At 36.9% G+C, this 20,019-nt stretch overlaps 1 protein-coding gene across 2 annotated transcripts in view; it reads right to left on the bottom strand.

Moving 5' to 3' along the window:
- The window catches only part of LOC113109150 (activin receptor type-1), a 40,624-nt gene extending 25,539 nt beyond the window's left edge, over positions 1–15,085 (bottom strand). For both annotated transcript variants that reach the window (XM_026272734.1, XM_026272735.1), the window contains exon 1: positions 14,846–15,085. The gene's annotated coding sequence lies outside the window, so the exon portion shown is untranslated. The remainder of the gene's footprint in view (positions 1–14,845) is intronic.
- Positions 15,086–20,019: the final 4,934 nt, after the last annotated feature.

Here is a 20,019-nt window from a genome sequence, read left to right as displayed (position 1 = left end):
ATAAAAAGTGTCTCACATGGCTTCGAGTGAACATAGGCATCCTGTAGCAAATCGATAAATTTTTGTAAGTAAAATATCCATATTCAAAACTTAATAATCACTTGAATCTAGGTTGCGCTCACTGTTGTAAACGAAGTTCAGAGGAGACTGATTTTTCCTTTGCTAAAGTAAAGAAACTTTGCCTTCCTTTGCCCCGGTTAACAAACACTGGTTTCCACGAGACACAGCGACACATGCGCAGCACCGAACTCATGATCAATTGTTCGTGTAAGCTACAATAAATTATTATGTTTTGAATATGGATAATTTTCTTTAAAAAAATTACACTACAGAAGGCCTTTGTTCACCCCCGGGAGCCATGTGAGACCGTTTTTCTTAATGGTTGCTTTTTTTATTACATTTTCCTTGGACTGATGCAGTGCAACATCTGCTGAGTGGCATCAAACAGCTTTAAAAAAAAAAGGTCAATTTTTTTAATAACTCTGACTGGATTCATCTGAAAAGAAGAAAGTTGTATACACCTAGAATGATTTCAAGGTGTGTAATTTGTGGTCTAATTTTCATCTTTGGGTAAACTAACGCTTTAAGTTGTTTACACGGTTACAAGAAGAAAAAAAATCGATTGTGCACACACACATTAGAGCCCGACCGATATATCGGCCAGCCGATATTATCGGCCGATATGAGCTTATTGCATTTAAATCGGCATCAGCGTTTATAACGGCAGATGAAACATGAGAAACAGAGTCTCATGCTTCACTCATGTTATGAGTGTTGCATAGTTTGCCCACCAGAGGGAGCTCTGCAGTTGACAACAGCGCCAGAAATCCACTATAGAAGAAAGCGATCAGCCAAGCCACGGAGATGTACTGTACTGTTTTGACGGTGAGTATGTCGTTCGTCATGTGAAATGATTTCGTTTATACACTGTATATAAAAACGGTGTGGTAGTTCTAGCTAACGGTCCTATCATTATCACTTCTAAATATTCTGTAACATCACTTACAGCCACTAATGCATTGCTATATTAGATTAGCCACAAAGCTAATTCCAGTGTGTGAACGTTAATAAGAGGTCAAACTATAACGTTAGCGTTTAACTTATTCTAAATATATCTGCAGTGTTTCCCACATAATGACCGCGTAACTGTGGCAGGGGGGAGCGTGTAATCAGTCAATGACTAGAAGTTATGAAGTTATGTACAGCGTGCATTAACTTGTTTGAAGGTGGTTCTTCTCAAAATTGACAGCGGTGTGTTCATGACACTAACGTTAACCATTCAACTTCGAACTGATTCCGTAATCTTCCGGTAACGGTAGGCTAACTTTACGTTCACCAGCGCATTACAATGTTTTGATTCAGACTGCACAAAGAGAAGATATACGGGTCCATTGTGATTGTGTCTGTGAGAGCAAATATAGTGTAGTTACAGTAACTACAGTAGGTGCGTCAGAAATTATTAAACCAGAGGGGACATGTAAATAAATGTGAGCTGAACAAGCGCTTTTTTTAAATTAATTTTTTTATAGATTGTTTCAAAGCAGCTTTACAGACATAACAGGAAAGTGTTGTAATAATATTGTTAAATATAAGTAATACCTATTGCTTGACAAATATATATATATATATATATATATATATATATATATATATATATATATATATATATATATATATGTGTGTGTGTGTGTGTGTGTGTGTGTGTGTGTGTGTGTATATATATATATATATATATATATATATATATATATATATATATATATATATATATTCTAATTTTTGCCTATGTAGGAGATGTCTGTTTATTATTATTATTATAATTCTAATGATGACATGAGTAATGATACATGGTGATATTATTAATACACATGCTTATTCTTTCTCTGTCTCTCTTTCTGCCCTACAGATGGCTGAAAAAGGTGAATGCTGTAGCAGCAAAGTGTGGGACTACTTCTGCAAATACTTTAACTTTAGTATTATTATTTATTTACAGTACACACACATACTGTTAAAACCAGCTTCAACTGGAAGAAAGTAAAAGTGTTAAATGTTTAAAATCAGACTGTTTTTTGATCATTAAAAAAATATATACTTTTGATGTGCAATTGTTTAGTCATTGAGACTGTAATCTAAGGGATTTTTTTTAAACATAAATCCCTTCTGGAAAATGGTTTATACAGACCACATACATAGAACAGGCAGATATTTTGCTATTGAATGTTGTGTAAGTGCAGTTTATAGGAAATGGGTCTAATATCCAGTTTATTTTCAAAATCAAAATATCGGCATATAAATCGGCTCTTTTCGAGTTAATATCGGCATCGGCCCCCAAAAATCCATATCGGTCGGGCTCTAACACACATGGCTTTCAATATCTACAGAACATGCTAATAGATAGATGCCTTGTGCCCAGTCAACAAATGCACTGATAGTAACAGCCCTGGTGCCTGTTCATTTACACAGAGACCACATGCTACTGCAATAATCAGAGGACAAAACTCAGACACACAGCTGGGTTTTATGCAAGATTACCTACACTAGGTAAACCGGAACCAGGAACACTTCACATAAGACTTGATGTACTTGCTACATCATTAAAAGAATGTTTTATAATATTCGTTTCTCTCTTATTCCGAGGTCACCGTAGCCACCAGATCCAGTCTGTATCCAGATCAGAGGGTCACTGCTGTCACCGGGATCCAGTACGTATCCAGCTCAGATGGTGGATCAGCACCTAGAAAGGACCTCTACAGCACTGAAAGACACCGACTGAGCCTGGTTTCTCCCAAGGTTTTTTTAACCATTCTGTCACCGATGGAGTTTTGGTTCCTTGCCACTGTCGCCTCTGGCTTGATTAGTTGGGGACACTTCATTTACAGCGTTATCGATGACTAGATTGCAAATGATTGCACAGATACTATTTAAACTGAGCTGAGATGATTACATCACTGAATTCAATGATGAACTGCCTTTAACTGTCATTCTGCATTATTGACACACTGTTTTCCTAATTAATGTTGTTCAGTTGCTTTGACAGAATCTTTTTTGTTTAAAGCGCTGTATAAAAAAAGGTAACTTGACTTGACTTGTTATTGCTCTGTCTGTACAAACAACCTGCCAATTATAAAACCATTTTTTTTACTTATTTTTTTTAAATCAGGAGACAAGAAAGGATGAAAATATGAGTACATGAACAAGATGTTTGTTTGCTCTATTGCAAGTTTAATAATGTATAGCATAGATACATTCACTCTATATGTTTGCATATGATACAACTTGGATGTCAATACCAGGTGTAAACATGGCCATTGTGACTGATTACACTGTTCAGGAAGTGAAACTATGAATTGCTTAAAAACAGTTCACAACTTATTACTATTAAAAAGTAAAAATTTTAATAGCCAATTGAAATGCTGTAGTTGGGCAAATGATGGTGAGAATTTCTGAAATTAAATGAACATCTTATTTTGTAACATATTTGCATAAACACACAATTTTTTACTTAAACTAAATCCATTATTCAACAGTAGATTTCCCACATGATACAATATAATACAACCAATTCTGGTTCTCACAAAAAGTGTAATTTAATTATTCATGTAGACTAATATTAGTCTTCTTCTATATTCTTTTAACCAACTGAATTGACAGATATATTCTATATCCAGTTATAGCAGTCATTCTAGCATTATAGATGAATGTGGCTAAAGCAGAGAAGCAACAGTTAAAAAGAGAGTGAGACTTTTATCCCAGGGTTACTGGTAGCAAATGCAGACAGACTAGGGGCAGTACAGAAATCAATAGCCACTCTCCAGAGCACAAGTCTTTTTTAGATCTGGCTCCAAGATCTTTTATCATGCACTTGATTATGCACTTGATTATTTTTATCTGCCTTTTATCTTGATTATTTTTAGCAAAAATCCACCTGCTTTCAGTAAAGAACAGATACAGGCCTGTACTGCCAGAAAGACGCAGATGAATCAGATCAAACAAAGATTGATCCAGATAAGACCCAAAACTTACAAGCATGTCAACATGCAACAAACACATGAAAAGTCTAACATACACACATGACAGTCAGATAACATGTAAGATAGTCGTACCTGTATTTCATGCTCAGACGTGCAGCCATATGTGTGCACACAACTCCATCTGCCCTAAATGCTGATGTCTAAAATCTTATCCCCCCTCAGGGCTCTGCCAACCAACGATCCTCTCGCTCGTTACTAGCCTCATTCTGCTCTCCTTCTCTCTATTTTCTTTCCCTTGCATTGTTCTAGCCACACCGCCAGCTGTTTCTGACAGCCAGATTACAGTGCACAGAAAAATGATTGCTCACCCTCGCTCTCCATCTCAGACAGGGTGGACAAATTACACACTTTATCCAACTGTGAAATAGCAGCTGCAAAGTTTCTGAGCGGAGGAAGGAACTGTAGAGTAAAGATCTGGATGTGGACACCATAACTGTAATAAACCATGTTGCTGTCCAATTAGTACTTATTCAAGGTTTAAAATATAACTATATTTAAATATATATATATATATATATATATATATATATATATATATATAATAATAAACACTCTGAATTATCACACAGCATCTGTCAGCAGTGCCAGTACATCTCCAGAGGCTGTTGAACTGAACTCAACTTTACTCCTGCCTTTTGTATTGGACTTTACTCCTGTTGGTCTGATCAGCTCTCACACTGCCTCTGCACAGTTTGCTGCATTACTCCTGTTCATCTGCCCTTATGTCTCAAGCTGGTTTGGGACTTTATTTTATTTTTTTGTCTGAACTCTCAAAGTTTGTTTAACACTCCTCTCTTCTGGCATCCTCCTTATAGCAAAGCTGACACCATAGAGTTAAAGACTCCAGTTTTGTTCCTTTTTTTCAATAACTGTTTGTCTTTCTGTGACTTGAGTAAAGTCAGTACTTACTTCCATGGACTAAACTCTGCCATTTAAGTTAAACAGATGCGGCTAGTATCAGGATATTATGGAGTGAAGTATTAAGACAAAGAAAGATGATGGCTCTATGACTCTCTCTTCTCTCAACCTGTAGCTGGTGTGTGGTGAGCACACTGGTGCCATTGTACTGTGGCTGTCGTCGCATCATCCCGGTGGATGCTGCACACTGGTAGTGATGAGAGACAACCCCACCCCCACATGATTGTAAAATGCTTTGTGTGTATGGCAATACACAATAAAGTATTATTTAAGTAAATCGTTCATTCTCTCATTCATTTATTCATTTCTTTCAAAGAGAGAGTGTGTGATTACCTGCATCTGTTAGTGCTTTCATTCTAGGTCAAATCAAACATTTTTGAAAATAAATATGTCTGGCTTCTGTGTCCACTGATAAAAGAAGTCCCTTTATTGAAGATTTTTTGAAAAAAAAAAAAATTCCTGAATATTTGCTCTAATAACATTTTTGAATGGTCTAATAACTCATTTTCTCATACAGGATAGGTTTCACACTTTTAGAAATGGGGTTTTTACCCCATTATGTCTCATGGTGCATTTGTCCAATCAATGACACTGTCATATCAAATATGTAAATAGGAATGTTAACCCAGGGTTTAAGAATGTGCAGTGTGAAGTAGGGCTGTACCGATAGACGAATAGTATCGTGTATCGACGAGATAGATGATAGCAGATGTTTCTGTCTATAGTCAAGAAGATATTAGGCTCATTCTTCTATTCATGTATTAAACCAAAATACAGTGGGGCTCGAAATTTTGGTCACCCCTTGCAGAATCTGTGAAAAAATGAGTAATTTTCAAAAAATAAGAGGGATCATACTAAATGCATGTTATTTTTTATTTAGTATTGTCCCGAGTAAGATATTGTACATAAAAGATATGAACATTTAGTCCACAAAACAAACAAAAAATTGCTGAAATTATTAAAATAACCCCCTCAAAAGTTTGGGAACCCTTGGTTCTTAATACTGTGTTCTGTTACCTGATGATCCTCGACTGTATTTGTGTTTTGTGATGGTTGTACATTGCACGACTCTTTTACCCGCTGTTTTGAAGGAAGATCAACGTTTGCAACAAAAAAATATGTGCAAACTGTAATGAAGCAGAGATCGATTAGTTCCTCACTTTCCGCGCTGATTCCCGGATCGTTTGCTTGCTTCAGTGAAAGGATAACGTGCCTAATGTTTTCGACTTGTACATTACACGTCACACCACGGGATCTTTAAGGGATGTGTGTGAAAGCATGCACATATCCCGGGTAATCACTGGCAGTGTGAAAGTACAAAATCTAGCGACCCGGGAACAATTGCCAGAACACTTTATCCGTGTATTTGCCGGAATGGCAGTGTGAAAGGGGCTTCTGTCCCCGACCCGGGTTCAATGCCGGAATCAATCACGGGACGTGGTTGCTTTTACACAGAAGGCGACCCGGCAATATGCCGGGTCCGACGTGCAGTGTGAAAGGGGCTCAAGGAAGCTTGGCAAGACCGGTCTCCATGAACACAAGTCCGTTCTTTACGTTCTTGGAATTGAGAAACAGCCTCAGTCAATGAAGGCTCATTTTAAATATTGCACATATATATATATGCCATTCAGATTACTCGTTAAAGTGCAGTGAAATACCTTAAATCTAGGTCCCCGACCCGGGTTCAATGCCGGAATCAATCCCAGGACGTGTTTGCTTTCACACAGCATGCGACCCGGCAATGTTCCGGCAATAAGCCGGGTCCGACGTGCAGTGTGAAAGGGGACCTAGTAACATTGCCGGGTTCAACCCAGGATGAGCACTGTGTGAACAAAAGCCAGATCTAATGCCGTGTCAAAGTGATGACGCACGTTATCGCGCGACTCTTTTACCAGCTGTTTTGAAGGAAGATCAACGTTCGCGACAAAAAAATTTGCAAACTATAATGAAGCAGAGATCAGTTTGGTCCTCACTTTCCGCGCTGACGCAGAGATTGTTTGCTTGCTTCAGTGAAAGTATAACATGCCTAACATTTTCGACTCGTACATTACACGTCACGCCCTGATGTCACGTGTCGTTACGGGATCTTTACGGGTTTTGTGTGAAAGCATGCACATATCCCGGGTAATCACTGGCAGTATGAAAGTGCAAAATCTAGCGACCCGGGAACAATTGCCGAAACACTTTACCCGTGAATTTGCCGGAATGGCAGTGCTCAGACTGGACGGAAGAACTTGGAAGGAAGTGAGAACACACCCTTATGAGTATTGAGATGTGCTGCCTTCTTGCTAAATTGACCACATAATCACAGCATATCATGTAATATTATTATTAAAACATTGCAAACTATTATAGATAATATTTACATACCGTGTATATTGTATATCATCTTCTTTTACAGAGTTATTTGTTTAACTATGACTAAGATTCATTTTAATATGCCAATAAAATTACTGCAGACTCTGGTTCATACAACTTTAAAATTAAGTAAAACAAAACGATAAATTTTTACTCCCAAGAGCCATCAAGTATTTGGAAGAGCGAGTTTAAAGCTTGCAGGTTTCGATACACCGGCCGTCCGGAGTGTCTTCTGGGATTTCTAACAGCTCGATTCTCTCAAGTCTGCACTCGATGCATCCTCGATATCAAGAGCACATCCGGGCACTTTCATGCATCCTCTGTACTTGCGTTCTTGAGAATTGTAATTGAACTTCGACGGTTAATGATGACGTATAGCGAGAAGACAAGGAAGCAAGATCGCTAAAGAATGCATAATGAGAAACAGCCCGAGTTTAATGCCACAGTTATGTCAGAATGCATCTCATTATTTTTTCTGTGGTGCTGCGTCGGGTTCGTCATGGGGTGCACGGTCTGGAGCGCTGTATGACTGATGCATCAGTTCAATTGAATTTTACTCCAAATATATGAACTTACCTGTTTTGAACACTTTATATTTAACATGTTCATTTAGGTCTAATATTAGTGTTAAACTGTTGGACTTTAAATGAAACTACTGATTTTCACCGTTGACTGATTCAGCAGAACATTTAGACTAATAACTTCCATGTGCAGATACTGCCAATTTGTCACAGGACGTGCGATATGACAGTAGCTTTCGACTATATATGAACAAGCTGTTTTAAATAGTCTTTTTATTTTTAACATTAGTTTATCAGTATGTTGGAATGTATATTTTTTTCAGTTATTGATGATTCCATAGGCTCTCTCTCGCGCGCACCTGCGTGGTTTAAAACACCAAATAGTTATGCTTTGACAAGAACAAAGAGTCTCTCTCTTACTCCACCCATAAACGATAATATCATTTACCATAGTATAGATCTCACCGGCTGACGATATGATGATTTGAAAAATGACCATATCGGCCAACACTAGTGTGAAGCAGCTTATAAATATACAGGAACAACTTTTAAACCTGGGCAAAGCATAAGCAGTGTGAAACATGAAGAAAAAATGACCCAGGATTCTGTTTACCAAGGGTTTAAAATGACCCAGGGTCAAATATTTCAAGTGTAAAATGCCCTTTAAAGTTTTTGTTTCTCAAAAGGAGTCAACACTGAATCAATTATTGACTTGTTTAAAATTAAAATCCTATTTCTTTCAAGTTCAAAGTCACATGTGACAAGTTGCCACGTTTGCATAATTACACTTGTAATAAACAGCACTTTTTCTTTAAATTATTATTCTTTAAATTATAAAAAAAATATATATATGATTGGTATTATGTTATACTAAAATTAAAATCCTGGGAAAAACCTTTACAATAAAATGTAGAAAGAAAAAAAAATGATGCATCTTAAGCTTGCATAATAACAAGCAGACCTTGGACAATTAATTGGCCCTAGTTACACTAGACGCTTTTCCACTGTCGGGCCAGTGCGAGCCAGGGCTAAAAATGGGCCGGGCGGAGCTAATAGCCTCGAGTCGGTAGCACTGAGTCCAGAACAGCGCAGACCCGCCCTTTACATGCCTCTCAGGAACAATGTCACGCAACCAAATAGTTTCACCAACAAAGAGAAGTTATCAGAAAACTAATAAGAAATAAATCACTGGAACATGCGCGATCATTAAATGAACATGATAACAGCAGCCTTTTTTTGCATGCTTTGTGAAATATTTAAATTCTAAGGCATCAATGTTTTACTATAAGTGATACATGAGTCTTTTGCATCACTTATAAATATTTCTGCCTTTTATGGTGATTATCCACATCGAATTGGATCGCGTTATTTCATACACTCTCTGCTGACTGAAAGTGAGTTTTGAGCTCAAGTTATTTAAAAACATTTTTACTGCTGGTGTTATAGCTGTTATCTTTCTGAAATGATCCGCGGGCTGACGCTCTCCAGATGTGGAGATACTCCTCCTTTGTTCAGAACCACTCATCTAGCCCCATCTGGCCCGCTTTGGCCCAAGGTTTTCATGGGGCCAAAAAACCCTGGCCGTTGGCCCCGAGGAAGCCCCGACCCGGCACGATGAAGCCCCAGAAGTGACAGTGGGAAAGTGACTGGCCCTGGCACGCACTAGCACGCCCGCTTTTAGCCCGACTATTTTATGTAATTTCGGCATCCATAATTTTATTGTGATTAGAAATACAAATAATTATGCAGCCCTAGGTCATATGATGTTGCTAAAAAGAACATTAATTTGTGTATTTGGTGTAATGCAATGTGTTTATTCAGTTTAAGGCTCAAACACATTTTCCACATAATGTACATTATTGTTGCTCCTCTATGACACGTCTTTCTGAAACGCATTTGATTTTTACAAAGCTCATCCTTCTGAATAGTGAGGTTCACCCCAGCTATCCAGTGTGTTGTGATTGGCTGAATGCCTCAAGTGTATGACGGAAATGTTACTCCCCTTAACATACTGTGTCCCAACTCAACGAGACAAAACCAATAAAACCCATTACAAACTTTGCATTTCTTGCATCCAGTGGGGACATAATTACTTATTATAATGACATGCTGTCTTTTTATGCGTTGCTATGCCTAAACATAAAACCATATATCCATTTGTGATCAGAGAAACGACAAACAACAAGTGCTACTCTAGAGTGCACTTTCTTTGTGTGAACATTTTGGCGGCGTTATGCAAATCTTCGTGATGTAGACATTTAGGGGCATGTTAAAATAAGCCATGGTTGATGCTTAAATTTTATGAAAAATATCTCCTTGGATTTGAGACTTTAGTCTTTGGAAATTTATAGATCTTCTTTATGCACAAAGAGAAAAGAAAAATTAAAATCGCATCATATGACCCCTTTAAGAATGTACACTCTGACATTTGAAATGCACATGAATGCATTTTTCGTCATCAATCTAAAGTCCCAATCGAATGGGTTTATGATTGGACCATTATTGCAGTGATTTAGTAACTGATCCAGTGCTAGGGTTGGGAACCGAGAACCGGTTCTTATTCAGAACTTCTTTGAAAAGAATCAGAACTGTGAGCAATTTTTAAGTTTCATTTCCGAAAATGGTTCTGGTGCAAGACGTGACCAAGCGTTGTGAGCAGCCTTCCACCGGTGTTCTGACATTTCGGCATTTCCCATAAAGGATGTCACAAAGCAAATAACAGAAACACCACCCTGCATCTTTAATTACTAAGCAGTTTCATTCCAATGACATTCATTCCATAGATGTGATGTGCCCCATCGCGTCTTTAACTACCGAACACATCGTTTCTCTCAACTGTATGTGCACTCACGCCTTTGATAACATTACTTACTACCTTCCGGCAACACTACATTCAACTAAGGTAAAAAAATGTAAATAATAATAACAGTTCATTTAAATGGAACCAGAACCATTTTTTTTTTTTTACCATACCCAACCCTATTTATGAAGATCTATATACTGTAATATATGTTGCATTTTGACATTGCCAAACTTAGTTGACAATAAGTAATAAACAGTATTGAGCACTGAGTAGTTGAGTATTGTGCATTTTTCCCTACTACTAATTTTTAATAGTTGTTTAATAATTTTAATGGAACTGGAATCAGAATCAGAACCAGAACCGTTAGGTGCAACCAGAACTGGAAAATTTTGAACGATTCCCAACCCTATTCAGTACATAACTTTACTTTGATGGTCATTTTTGATCACTCTGTTGACAATAAGAAATGTTGCACCAACAAGTCAACTAACTTGTGAGATAAATGGACCATCAAAATAAACTGAAACCCTTTTCTTTCCTTAAAGGGGGGGGGGGGTGAAATGCTCGTTTTCACTCAATATCCTGTTAATATTGAGTACCTATAGAGTACTACTGCATCCTTCATAACTCCAAAAAGTCTTTAGTTTAATCATATTCATAAGAGAGAGATAGTTTGTACCGATACCAAAAATCTGGTGATACAATAGCCCCTTTCACACTGCATGTCGGACCCAGCAAATTGCCAGAACATTGCCGGGTAGCCTTCTGTGTGAAAGCAAACACATCCCGGGATTGATTCCGGCATTGAACCCGGGTCAGGGACCTAGTAACATTGCCAGGTTCAATCCTGGGACGAGCGCCGTGTGAACAAAAGCCAGATCTACTGCCGTGTTATAGGGATGACACACGTTAGCGTGCGACTCTTTACTGGCTGTTTTGAAGGAAGATCAACGTTCGCGACAAAAAAAATATGTGCAAACTGTAATGAAGCAGAGATCAGTTAGTTCTTCGCTTTCTGCGCTGACACTGAGATCGTTCACCAGCTTCAGTGAAAGTATAACGTGCTTATGTTTTCGACTACATTACATGTCACGCCGTGATGTCACGTGTCATTACGGGACCTTTACAGGTTTTTTGTGAAAGCACGCACATATCCCGGGTAATCACTGGCAGTGTGAAAGTGCAAAAACTAATGACCCGGGAACAAAATCCGGAACCCTTCACCCATGTATTTGCTGGAATCGCAGTGTGAAAGGGGCTAATGTGCATCACAATACAGGGGTTGCGATACGATATATTGCAATACACTGCGATACTGTAAGCAAGGTGATATACTGGGATATTTCTTATTTTGGGAATAGGATATATTTTTAGGAAAGCTGACATTAAGAACACACCACCATATGCAAACATTTGCAAAAAATAAATAAATAAAAATTGTTTAACCAGAACAAACTGGCATCTGCATTTGCAATAATCAGTCCCTGTTACATTCCATGTTAATGAACCACTTTTTGTGCAGTATGAGTAAAGGGGGGAAAATTCAAGTGCTTGCAGGATTCTTTAGTTAAATGTTTATGTAGAAAATGTATTTTAGAAAAATACCATATATTTTTAGACCCTACTTTAAAGGTTCACAGTCTAAGTTTACAATTGTCATAACATTTTGATCTGAACAAAGAAAATTGCATCTGCTTTATATCAATGTAAAATAAAGTTATTGCAGGATTCCTAAAGACAACAAAACGATTGTAAAGCAATAAAATAAATACAGATTTTGAACATTCTCAGAACCCTTCAATTTAGATTTCACAGGTTATTTAGTTTACGTTCCATGAGGAATCACTGAGATCGCGATGCAAGCACTGCCTCAACTCCACAAAACTCTCCCATCACAAGAAAAAGCTGCAGCTGTGTCGAAATGATGCCGCAATGAATGTACAATAAAATCAAAGGTAAAGGCAGCCAAACAAAATATTATTATGTGCAACTTATGACAGGGACAGTCAAAAGCCTGCTCCAGTATATCCCTTATTTTCAACATGGTTAAGGTCAGGGGCCTGTTTCACAAATGAGGTTAAGTGAAAACTCTGAATATGTTAACCCTGAATGAGGGAAACTCTAGGTTTTCTGTTTCAGAATGGGAGGTTTGTCAAACCCGAGAAAGCAAGGTAAGTCAAGACCATTTCTGAAAGAGAGCTAACTTATACTCCGAGTCAGTTACCGTAGTAACTAACTCTATAAACCTAACCTGTTCAGGAGCAGGTTTTCTTCGGTAAACCCAGAGTTTCTTTCTGTCTCCTCCCCCTTTTTAAACACTTCATTGATGCATGCTGGAAAAATGCTATTCTTACTAAGTGTGTTTTTCTTTTTTTTTTTAAATAAAGATAGATTTTCTATATAAGAAAACTATATAAGATACTTAGTCTTGTTTCCTGGGGGGGGGTCTAAATTAAGTGAATTTTACTTAAGTAAAATTTTATATATCAGTGTGGTAATACAAATAATCTAAATGGAAATGTAAAACAAGATTATTCGGAGTGTCCATTACTAAGTGCAAATCTACTGTAGCTTCACCCTCCATCGACACATAAGGTTGAATTCTACACATGTGAATAATGGCTTCAATGGCGTAGGCAGTAATGTTTGGGAGCGGAAAACTTGCTTTTAACATGATTGATTAGGTTAGAGTCTGGTTTTTGCAGAGCTCGTTCTTCTCACTTTTCCCATCACGTCACGTTAGAATATATTTCCAATAAAAATTAAGAAAATGTTCTAAAAATGAAAGTAAAGTGCCTAACGAGTGTTTAATAATGATACAACTATTTATAATTGTAATTAATATAATCATTTACAATCTATTATTATTTACAATGTAATCATCCTGTTAATGTATAGCAATACTGAGGTGCACATGGGCCTAGTATGTATCTGCCAGTATAAAGTATAACTAGCATCTAATTATTTACACTTAGCCTGTTGCAAAGAACTGCTACTTTTACATGGTAAATAGAATATATCACGATTTTCACTGTACATTTTTTCTGTAATTAGCATCAGAGTCAGTCAATTTAGAGTTTATTAAACCAACTAATTTCAGCTGTTCTGTAACCGAAAACTCAGAGTTTCCCATCTCAGGGTAAGTCAACTCAGAGTACAAGTTTAAACTCAGAGTTGGTTGAACCTCCTTAGTGAAACGGGCCCCAGGACTTCTTTCACAAACTGAGCCTGGTGAATCTTGGTATTGTCAACCAGGAAAATGGTTGTCTGAGAAATAAATATCTATGAGCTGCACTAGTTAGTGTTAAAATAACTGTTGCTAAACATACACATGAAACATACAGTATAAATCACTGGAGTAAAGTTAAATCTTGAAATCATATGTATTTGCTTATTTAAATCCAGACTGTGACTTTTTTTTTTTTTTTTGCCAGGCACACACCTAAGAAACCAACAACAGAGAACACTGAAAAAGAATGGTGGCAGTGTGTAGAAATAAAGGGGGGGGGGTCACTTCTGAATCACCTTTAAGTGATTCTTCCACTGTGGCTGGCATGCCAATCTTTTGTTGCAACTGTAAATGGACACAAACTTGTGCTGTGCAAGTCAATATAAGACTATATTAATCCAATCTGTAATTTCATATGATGTTGTAAAATATCAAGTAATGTTGTTTCAAAAAGTAAATGGCATGGTGTGATCTGGCTGGGTGTTTTAATGAGACGCCTGTCTGGTCTTTGTTATGCTGAAAGCTCAGTGTGGAGTTGATGGCTCCAGCTGAGGTGAGAGACGAACCCTTAACTCTCTTCAGCATCACAAAGGCACAACAACAAAGTATCAACTGGCCGCAATTTTGCACCATCGAGTCACCCTACAGCCCTCTACAATCCTTTGTCCAGTGCTTTAACATTACGCAATAACCTAGAGGAAACTTGAAAGGACGCCTTTCGGATCCTGTATCTGATGGCTTTGATTCATCTTGCACAACACTTTGGATGTGTTTTAATTGCACACGACTTCACTAGTATACTCTAACAAAAAAGTCTGTGTTCAAATAAATGCAGTAAAGAGTAAGTTTCTCATTTTCTCATTCTCATTTTGTACTTTAGTAGTACAAACTCCTATAATTTGATTTATCTAGACAAAAAGTTTAATGTAAATCGAAGCATAGATGCGACTTTTCAATAAAGGCAAAACAAAAGCATATATTTTACCTTCACAAAGCGTCGAAAAGAGAAGAGCTGGGAGATATAATGAACGTCGTGAATCCTGTCGTGAAGCAGACAGCGATCATTCTCTGTCTATATCCATAAACTTCATCAACTTCATGCAATGTTTACCACTGAAAATGACTCGTGCTGGATCCTTCCTGCTTTCGTGTGTTTTACTAGCGGTTTGGTTGTGTGCGTGGGACATGCCTGCAGTAGGAGGAGCGCCCCCACCCCACGCACTCACACGCACTGACTCCCATTACATTATTTAGCGGCAATTAATCCCATAATCATTTCCTTCGCGCACGTTTTCACAACTTGTAGTGAGCTATGTGTCAAAACCAGGAGGGTATTCCAGAAAGCAGCTTATGTCACATAACCTGTTTTCTGGAATACCCTCCTGGTTATGACACATAGCTCACTACAAGTTGTGAAAACTTAAGTATCCGGGTAACTTTACAGAGATAGGTTATTGGATAACCTACACTTCTGGTTTAAAAAACGTAGATAACGTTCAGGGTATGTAGATATAGAAGCTTAATCTGAACACAACCTTCTCCATAGTTCTTTTTATATATATATATATATATATATATATATATATATATATATATATATATATATATATATATATATATATATATATATATATATATATATATATATATATATATATATATATGACACAGCTATATAGCACTATTAAAAAATATAGTAGGCCTAGGCTAATTTAGTAAATCTCCGAAAATGGCTGTATAAGGAAAGAGAATGGGTTTCAGTTTATTTTGATATCTCACTAGTATAACGTTTCTTATTGTCAACAGAATGATCAAAAAGCACCATCAAAGTAAAGTTATGTACTGGATAGGGTTGGGAATCGTTAGAAATTTCCCGGTTCCGGTTCCACATAATGGTTCCGGTTCTGATTACGGTTCATAAAGTTATTAAAATATAGTTACAAGCTCAGTAATTTATAGTAAGTACTGTAGTATTTTTGGACCATACATTTTTTTATTCTGTATAAATTATAGTCTTTATAACAATTTAATGAATGCTACAGCATATAGTAATAACTGATAAACTGTAATAAATACTGTAGTAAAGTTTAGTTTTTCATGTGGTCATCATACACTGTAGATCTGCATTCAAACAATTTTCACAAACATTTTGTATATAATGTATTTATCTTTATTATAGAAATACATCTTACCTTATAACAAACATGGTAAAATGGGTTGGTGACACATCTGAATAAAAATAGCAAAGACATACAGTTTACAATGTTAAAACAAACACTATATGTGTGTGTGCCAAATGTATGGATAATAAAACTTTAAATTTTTACATTGTGGGGACCAGCCTGCAGTCCCCATGAGGGGGAAAAATGTTAAAAATAGTAAATGTTGTTGTGTATTTGTACTTATGTATTAAATATATGCTTAGTTATACTTCTAATAAATATGCTAAATACATGCATACTCTTAATGTATTTCTAAAAAGTTTACTTGAACCACTTTGGTATATGCTTAGCTACACTTTTAAGGAATATGCTAAACACAAGCATGCTTTAATATATTCATAAAAAGTGTAGTAGAAATACTATGTTAATAATTATATTCCTTGTTTCACTTTTAAGGAATATACTAAATATTAGTCAAGTCAAGTCACCTTTATTTATATAGCGCTTTAAACAAAATACATTGCGTCAAAGCAACTGAACAACATTCATTAGGAAAATGACAGTTAAAGGCAGTTCATTGATGTCATCTCTGTTCAGTTTAAATAGTGTATGTTTATTTATTTGCAGTCAAGTCAACGATATCGCTGTAGATGAAGTGACCCCAACTAAGCAAGCCAGAGGCGACAGCGGCAAGGAACCCAAACTCCATCGGTGACAGAATGGAGAAAAAAACCTTGCGAGAAACCATATAAGCATACTTTTAGTGACGTTTTAGTGTATTTACAGAAAACACACCTATGTTACTGTTACTTAATGGGGTAAGTTAACCCAATAATCAAAATTATGTAATTTATAACTCACCCTCATGTCATACCAAACCAGTGAGACCTCTGTTTATCTTCAGAACACAGTTAAAGATATTTTAGATTTAGTCCGAGAGCTCTCAGTCCCTCCATTGAAACTGTGTCTACAGTCTACTGTCCATGTCCAGAAAGGTAAGAAAAACATCATCAAAGTAGTCCATGTGACACCAGAGGGTCAGTTAGAATTTTTTTAAGTATCGGAAATACTTTTTGGTCCAAAAATAGCAAAAACTACGACTTTAATCAGCATTGTCTTCTCTTCGTGTCTGTTGTGAGAGAGTTCAAAACAAGGCAGATTGTGCTATCCGGTTTGTGAACGAATCATTCAAATGTAACCGTATCTTTTTGAGCCAGTTCAACAAATCGAACTGAATCGTTTTAAATGGTTCGCATCTCCAATACGCATTAATCCACAAATGACTTAAGCTGTTAACTTTTTTAATGTGGCTGACACTCTCTCTGAGTTCAAACAAACAAATATCCCGAAGTAATTCATTTACTCAAACAGTACACTGACGGAACTGCTGTGAAGAGAGAACTGAAGATGAACACCGAGCCGAGCCAGATAACGAACAGGTCGTTGTTGAGTCAAGTCAAATCAAGTCACTTTTATTTATATAGCGCTTTAAACAAAATACATTACGTCAAAGCAACTGAACAACAATCATTAACATTCCAAAATTCCATCTGTGACAGAATGGAGGAAAAAACCTTGGGAGAAACCAGGCTCAGTTGGGGGGCCAGTTCTCCTCTGACCAGATGAAACCAGCAGTTCAATTCCAGGCTGCAGCAAAGTCAGATTGTGCAGAAGTATCATCTGTGGTCTTGTCCCTGTGGTCTTGTCCTGGTGGTCGTCTGAGACAAGGTCTATACAGGGGATCTGTATCTGGGGCTCTAGTTGTCCTGGTTTCCACTGTCTTTCAGGGATGTAGAGGTCCTTTCTAGGTGCCGATCCACCATCTGGTCTGGATACGTACTGGATCCGGGTGACTGCAGTGACCCTCTGATCTGGATACACACTGAATCTGGTGGCTAGAGTGACATCGGAATGAGAGAGAAACAGACTAATATTAGCGTAGATGCCATTCTTTCTAATGATGTATGACTTATGTTAGAGCTTCAATGCTCAAGATTGTGATTTTACAGGTTTCTGAGACCAGTAATGTTGAAATAGTGCTTCTGTTCAAATGAAGTGAAATCTAGCCGAAATCTGCTCAAAAGCTTTTCTCTCTATTAGAGAAAGCTGTTTCATTCAATATTCAGTGCAAATCTTGCCAAACTGAAGGATGCTTATGCCTTATGAAATACAATTGTTTTGCAATGCTGTAAGACTGTTTTTAATGTGTTAGAAGTTATATGCACAAAAACAGGTTTCTGAGAGCAGTAATGCTGAAATACTGCTTATGTTCAAATGAAGTGAAATCTAGCCCAAATCTGCTCAAAAGCTTTTCTCTCTATTAGAGAAAGCTGTTTCATTCAATATTCAGTGCAAATCTTGCCAAACTGAAGGATGCTTATGCCTTATGAAATACAATGGTTTTGCAATGCTGTAAGACTGTTTTTAATGTGTTAGAAGTGATATGCACAAAAACAGGTTTCTGAGAGCAGTAATGCTGAAATACTGCTTCTGTTCAAATGAAGTGAAATCTAGCCCAAATCTGCTCAAAAGCTTTTCTCTCTATTAGAGAAAGCTGTTTCATTAAATATTCAGTGCAAATCTTGCCAAACTGAAGGATGCTTATGCCTTATGAAATACAATTGTTTTGCAATGCTGTAAGACTGTTTTTAATGTGTTAGAAGTTATATGCACAAAAACAGGTTTCTGAGAGCAGTAATGTTGAAATACTGCTTCTGTTCAAATGAAGTGAAATCTAGCCCAAATCTGCTCAAAAGCTTTTCTCTCTATTAGAGAAAGCTGTTTCATTCAATATTCAGTGCAAATCTTGCCAAACTGAAGGATGCTTATGCCTTATGAAATACAATTGTTTTGCAATGCTGTAAGACTATTTTTAATGTGTTAGAAGTTATATGCACAAAAACAGGTTTCTGAGAGCAGTAATGTTGAAATACTGCTTCTGTTTAAATGAAGTGAAATCTAGCCGAAATCTGCTCAAAAGCTTTTCTCTCTATTAGAGAAAGCTGTTTCATTCAATATTCAGTGGAAATCTTGCCAAACTGAAGGATGCTTATGCCTTATGAAATACAATTGTTTTGCAATGCTGTAAGACTGTTTGTAATGTGTTAGAAGTTATATGCACAAAAACAGGTTTCTGAGAGCAGTAATGTTGAAATACTGCTTCTGTTCAAAAGAAGTGAAATCTAGCCGAAATCTGCTCAAAAGCTTTTCTCTCTATTAGAGAAAGCTGTTTCATTCAATATTCAGTGCAAATCTTGCCAAACTGAAGGATGCTTATGCCTTATGAAATACAATGGTTTTGCAATGCTGTAAGACTGTTTTTAATGTGTTAGAAGTGATATGCACAAAAACAGGTTTCTGAGAGCAGTAATGCTGAAATACTGCTTCTGTTCAAATGAAGTGAAATCTAGCCCAAATCTGCTCAAAAGCTTTTCTCTCTATTAGAGAAAGCTGTTTCATTCAATATTCAGTGCAAATCTTGCCAAACTGAAGGATGCTTATGCCTTATGAAATACAATGGTTTTGCAATGCTGTAAGACTGTTTTTAATGTGTTAGAAGTGATATGCACAAAAACAGGTTTCTGAGAGCAGTAATGCTGAAATACTGCTTCTGTTCAAATGAAGTGAAATCTAGCCCAAATCTGCTCAAAAGCTTTTCTCTCTATTAGAGAAAGCTGTTTCATTCAATATTCAGTGCAAATCTTGCCAAACTGAAGGATGCTTATGCCTTATGAAATACAATGGTTTTGCAATGCTGTAAGACTGTTTTTAATGTGTTAGAAGTTATATGCACAAAAACAGGTTTCTGAGAGCAGTAATGTTGAAATACTGCTTCTGTTCAAATGAAGTGAAATCTAGCCGAAATCTGCTCAAAAGCTTTTCTCTCTATTAGAGAAAGCTGTTTCATTCAATATTCAGTGCAAATCTTGCCAAACTGAAGGATGCTTATGCCTTATGAAATACAATTGTTTTGCAATGCTGTAAGACTGTTTTTAAT

This window comes from Carassius auratus, chromosome 9 (genome assembly GCF_003368295.1).
Source record: "Carassius auratus strain Wakin chromosome 9, ASM336829v1, whole genome shotgun sequence".
NCBI lineage: Eukaryota > Metazoa > Chordata > Actinopteri > Cypriniformes > Cyprinidae > Carassius > Carassius auratus.
Note: the sequence above shows the minus strand (reverse complement) of the source record. Positions and strands in the feature narration are given on the sequence as shown.